This window comes from Phoca vitulina, unplaced genomic scaffold, assembly GCF_004348235.1.
Source record: "Phoca vitulina isolate PV1807 unplaced genomic scaffold, GSC_HSeal_1.0 scaffold94, whole genome shotgun sequence".
NCBI lineage: Eukaryota > Metazoa > Chordata > Mammalia > Carnivora > Phocidae > Phoca > Phoca vitulina.
This window is the reverse complement of record NW_022589797.1, coordinates 2,133,983-2,140,197: the sequence shown is the minus strand read 5'-3', so window position 1 is coordinate 2,140,197 and position 6,215 is coordinate 2,133,983. Positions and strand designations below refer to the sequence as shown.

At 47.7% G+C, this 6,215-nt stretch overlaps 1 non-coding gene across 1 annotated transcript; it reads right to left on the bottom strand.

Annotated features, from left to right (window-relative positions):
- Window positions 1-1,955: 1,955 nt before the first annotated feature.
- Window positions 1,956-2,062, bottom strand: LOC116627219. The gene has a single exon (XR_004298453.1). It is a non-coding gene; the product is annotated as a U6 spliceosomal RNA (small nuclear RNA).
- Window positions 2,063-6,215: the final 4,153 nt, after the last annotated feature.

Below are 6,215 nucleotides of genomic sequence, written 5' to 3'. Positions count from 1 at the left end.
TTAGCCAATTCCTGAATCTAAGATGCTGCTTGGCCTCCAGGAAGAATGCAATACACTGGTTCTTTCTAGAGCTTTCCTGGTGCTGACCTTCCCAAGAATCAAGTGATGGGTGGGAGGAGGCAGGGGTTCCACCATGGACACAGAGGGGGAAATGAAAGCACTGAAGAGAGAAGCCAGAATTTTCTAAGAAACTGAGGAAGAGGTAAGGCCTCCAAGCTATCTGCAATGTATTCCACCACCACCACAAACAAAGGGCCAGTTTTAGACACATTTCTCCTCCCAATCCCTGCTGGGTGACAAAGTAGGAAAGCTAGCTGGCTATGTTTTCTCCTGGTCTTCTGGGTCTTTCTTGGTAGAGAATTTTCTCCCCGTTTTTGCAATGTTTTAATGTGATATGATAGAGTTGGGTAAACTAAGGTCAAGAGAAGCTTTTCAGAGGACTGTGAAATCCGCCTTTCATCACCTTTTCCTGATAAGAACAGAGCCAGTACCTATAGGTAGGAAAGTATCTCTAGTGTGGATCATTGGTGTATAGACTTACCTCTAAACCATAGGGGCCCCAAATAAAAATCATTGCTAATATTTTTGAGCAGTTACTATGCACTGGGCAGTTCTAAGTGCTTTACATAAAATCGTCTTCAAAAAACAACCCTGAGGTTTGTTTATAGATGAGAAAAGTGAGGAATAGGGGCGCCTGGGTGGCTGAGTCATTAAGTGTCTGCCTTCGGCTCGGGTCGTGATCCCAGGGTCCTGGGATCGAGCCCCACATCGGGCTCCCTGCTTGGCGGGAGGCCTGCTTCTCCCTCTCCCACTCCCCCTGCTTGTGTTCCCTCTCTCACTGTGTTTCCCTCCGTCAAATAAATAAATAAAATCTTAAAAAAAAAAAAAAGAAAAAAGTGAGGAATAGAGGCTGAGAGTTTCTCAAGGTTACGCAGTCACATAGGAAGCAGGGGAACCAGGTAGTCTGGCTTCAGTGCCCATGTTCTTAATTACTTTATTGTGCTGCCTGTCAGGGTACACCTCAAGGAAACAGCTGCTCTGTAGTCTAGCATATCCCCTTTCCATCCTGGGAACAGAAACATAAGCAGCCAGTCCTGTAGCCATGTCACAGGATTTCTTACAACCTGCACAACTCACCTCATTCACTCACATGGCTCCCATACCTCTCCTCCCCAGAATTTTCAAATGGAGGTCCATCAGGCTCAGGACAGCTTGAGATCTTAAGGGTCCCTTCTGTCTCCAATTTCAATGAAGACCAGCATTAGAAGAGAAAAAGAGACATAAAAGCTGGGCCTCTGTGGACTCTAGTGAAAAGCAAGGTTTCCTCACCCTCAGTCTGGCAATCCTGATGAACTTTCGATCCTCTGAGGATTGTTCCTCCTCCTGCCACTTGTTCCCAGGGCTGGCTAGAGCCTCGGTTCCACACAAACTTCCACTCACCCTGCCCTGCTCTGGCTCAAGTGTACTCCTCTTATCTCTAGAGGAAGTCATTGCTCAAAGGGGAAAGAGTAGCTGCTAAATTTGCTAAACCTGGAACAGAGTTCTCTCTCCCACCCCACCCAAAGGGTTGCTTGGAGTTTGACCTTGCTGAACTTGTTTCCTCATCTGTAAAAGTCTGGGAAAACAATTCCTGTCCTATCTCCTGGGCTGATAGTCAAGTGAGGACAGAATTCGTTTGGTAAGAGGAAAGAATTTCATACACTATAAGGCATTAAGTGAGCAGCAAGGATTTCTGGCCCTATCTACAAGCTGTGCATGTATCATCTTCCACCTACCCACAGTCACAGGCATAGCCGGGGGTACCACTAATGGCCTCTGTCCACAGTGCTGAAGTCACAGCTGAGACAGCGGGGTATCTTCAGTCCCTCTTTTTTTTTTTTTCTTTTTTGGTAATATACTAATTTATTCATATATACATTCACTTTACATTATTACATTTGACATTCATCAAAACCAAAAATACAGTATGCTTCATGAATTTGCATGTCATCCTTGTGCAGGGGCCATGCTAATTTTCTCTGTATGGTTCCAATTTTAGCATATGTGCTGCTGAAGCAAGCACTTCAGTCCCTCCTGTCCCACCTTTAAGTAAATATAAATGCAGAGATTTCCAAGCCCAAGGATTGTTTTAAAATGCAGAAGGTATTGCAAAAAAATGTTTTTTTCATTTATTTCAAGTATCTTTGTTTTTAAAATAAATATAATACTCCTTTCAAAATCGTAACATTTGGGCAATTGTACATTTGTAACATTGTACAAATGGGCAAGATGTGATCCAGCAGCTCAGGAAGAGGGGGTTATGGTCTTCACTTGATATGGAGGAACAGTATGAGGTAGCTACTAAAAAACTGATGTAAGGTGAGGCTATGTAGGAAGAAGTTCAGAGTCAGATGAGAGAGGCAGGCTGGCTCATTTGTACACTGCACCAGCACTCCTAGAAAAAGCTAATCAGAGCCAGGCACCATGAATTGAAACCCAGCCAGTGTAGCATGGTCTTAGGCGCTGGAATGGAACAAAGCAGAGGAGGAACCCATGAAGGCCTGAGAGGTGTCTCATCCTGGAGAGGAGCAGACTTGAGGGATGTAGATGGCTGATGTCTGACAGATGGGACTGATGAGGTCAATGTGACCTCAAAGACAGAGCTAAGACCAAAGGTGGAAGAGAGGCAGATTTTTGCTCAATAGGACCAAAAGGTAACTGGATACCAGGGAAGGTAGTGAAGCTGTATAAGTATAGGACAGAAATGTTGAGTTGGGGGTAGGATGCCTTACCAGGTATACAGTCCTCTTGAGATTTGTGATGCCTGTAAATGGCTAAGCACCTTCTAGTGTATGCCCAGCCCTGAGCCCCGCCGAGCTAGAGGCAGAGTCAAGATTGTACAGACCCACATGACCACAAAACAATAGAATAACTGGGTTGGGAAACTTAATTTCTTTAGTTCAACCTCATAGACCGACTGTTGTGCCTCCAGCTCTGGGTCCTGACCTGACAGAAAAGAGCCAAGGTCTCAATACACCTGACTTCCCCTTCCCAGATGCGCTCCAGAAAGCCTGCCTCTAGAACCTGATGTTGCATGCCCTCTGCTGGTCATTTCTAGCACTAGCCTCTCACTCCCAAGGCAAGAAATAACCCCTTTGAACAATTACTACTGGTCAGTGTAGGTTTAGACCAGGAGTACCAGGGAGTTAGATCACTGGTCAGTGTCCAATCAGTGAACAGGATCAGAACTGAATCTGCAGTTGAATTCAAGTAATATTAGGGCTCATCCATGTCTAGAAAGGACTTAGGCTAAGGCTGAGTTTGGGGAACTGTCTGGTCTAGGACCAAGGCCAAGGTCAGTGTCTCAGGTGAGGTCAAAGTTGGCACTCAGTGTGGAACTGAATTCTGGGTCCAAGTGTCAGCATGAAATATGTATCAAGGTGAGATGCTAAGAGTCTGACCTCAGGAAGGAGTCAGTCTGCATCCAGGGGTCAATGTAGCATTCCTATCCGAGGTGAAATCATCAGGTAATAAGCACCAGCCACAGGAGAACTCAAGCAGAGACATTGCTAGGGGAGAAGTATAAGGGTTGGAGGACAGAATGAAGTAGTCACTAATTTCTAAGAGCCTCCCAACTTTAAAGATGGTAAAGGGCAGGCTAGAGCCACAGTCCCTCAGAAGGTGGATCCCTATATTCCAGTTCCAACTTCCTGTGAAAAGGCCCCACCAACAAGAGTATTGCCACATACAAGTCATAGGTACAGTTTGGGGACAGGAGAGGTCCAAGGACCTGTCCTGTCACTGCAGAGAGCTGGCAGCTGTGGGGGTAGTCTTCCTTCCCCCCCTCCTGTTCTCTGTTTCTACTGGCAACAGGGCTTAGCAGCCTCCCACACCTAGATCTTAGCAACCATGGGAGCCCCTGGCAACTGCTGCCATGGTGACAAGACAGGGAACTAAGAATGGGCTGGGGTGAAGCACTTCCTCTGGAGCCTTCAGGATATGTGCAAGATAGGGGGCTCCCCCTCCCATACACAGTCTGAGAGGGAACATGTGCTCCTGCGTAAACACCTCCTCACTGGCACCCACCCCCGCCCCTGCCCCCAGGTTCCGGTTCCCTCAGGGTGAGAAAATGAGGGACACCTAGGGTTATGACGTCTCCATAGGAAGGGAGGGGAATGCGGGTGCTGAGAACTGATACGATCACGGATTCATGCATGCACTGGCAGTCAACATGTCAATATCCATGACGCTGTTCATCATGTAGACACAGACCTACATAGTCATTTAATCACACATGTATACCAACACAAAATCACATACACAACAAATAATACAGAATCAGGCATATTACCACACAAAAATATTACACAGATATACACAGATATACTCTCACTTACAAATCACACTACAGATACAACAGTACAAATAACTCCCAATCAGACTTGAACATCAAACAGATGCACTCACACATCCAGATACCTGTGAACATACAGAGTAACGGTTAACTTTGCTGAGCAATAACTACATACCAAGCTCAGAACTACATGCATTGCATGTGTTACCTTAATTAACCCTCAGAACAACGCTAGGAGGTACTGCTCTTTTCTATACCCATGAGACAAAGAAAGAAATGAGGGACAGATGTGGCAAGTGACCTCACAAGGTCAACAGAGCCTACATTCTTACACCTATGCCACACTGTGCACCCTGGTTCCTAACGCACACCTGATACCCAGGGCAATAGGACACAGTGGAAATAGAGAACCCAGCAGACAGTGGAATCCATGCCACCAGCACCTGAAGGCATGGCCCTACACCCCCGAAGTTCTAAGCCCACAATATAGCATTAGCAGGGACCAGGTAAGGGCCAATGACTAAACTCTCTGCCCCCGTGTTGGCACAGGCAAGGCTGGAGGAAGCAAAATAGATAGAACAGGAATAGGAAGTAGAGCCACCCACAGCCCGGGCCCCCAAGAGTCTGGAGGTGGCAGAGTGAGATCCCTCAGATCAAAGTAGCCGGCACCTGTCCTGAGCCTCCTCATCCTACCTTGCTCATCTCCATGTCACACTACTATTCCATTCCTTCATCATCCCATCTCCCCTCCCTTCTAGTCTTTGTTCCCCACTTCTCCTTCCATTCTCACCCCCCCTCCTGACCTCCCACCCCTCTCCTCTCCCCTCCTCTTCCCATCCCCCTCACCCCATCTTCCCTCCTTCCTCTCATTTCCCTCATCCCACCTTTTCTCCATCCTCTTCTTACCCCACTTCCTTTCCTTACTTCACAGCTCACACCCCTTTACACCTGGGATCACCATGGTGAGTACTAGAAAGAAGGCAGAGAATGGAGAATATGCAGACCTGACCTCAGGACCCCCTAGATTTCTCTCCTGCTCTGCTCTGCGGCCCAGGTACTGATGTTCTCCAAGCCTCAGTTTCCAGCTCTATTCAGATTGCATGAACTCATGGGTGTCCAAACTGTTTCTGGGAAATGGCAAAGAAAGAGAGGTGAGAGCTTCTGTCCTGGCCCTTCCTTTGTCCTCAAACCCCCCAAGAATTCCTTTCCCCTCCTCACCCCCGGATAACCCCCTCCCCACCCCCGCTGCCTGTAGCACAGATGGGCCTGGGAGACAGTGACGTGGGCGCCAGGCACCGTGTCTGTTCAAGCGTCGGCTTCCGCTGGCTACCGCCTCCGCAGCCCTGCCTGCTCTGAACAGCGGGGACACTAGGGCTGAGATTTAATGGGGGAGAGAGGGGGTTGGGGCTGAGATGTGTTAAGGAAATCATGTGGAGCTGAGATGAAGGGTTAAAAGGGGGAGTTAGGATAGGAGAGATCATACGAGTAGATAACGGATTAAGGATAGGATAAAACAGAAGATTATGGGGGTGGGGTGGGGGGGTGGGAGGGAGGCAGGAGATCATACCCAGCCAAGAAGAGGGGAAAGAAAGAGTGGGCTAACATTTGGGAACTCAAGGGGGAAGTAGGATGAAAGATTACAGAGAGAACGTTAATGAGAATTGTGGGGGTTGCTGAGGAGGGGCTGCTCACAAGGGAGCTGGGATGAGGGGATTATACAGAGGATGAAAAGGGGACTCACAAAGGGAATTAATGAGGAGGCGCTAAACCTAGAGAGAACTACCAGGTTACAAAGGAGAAAGCAGAAGGGTGCTTAAATTCTGCATGTCTATCGGGGTCTGTTTTGTTAGGTCACCTCAGGTCAATTCCGGGTCAAGATAAG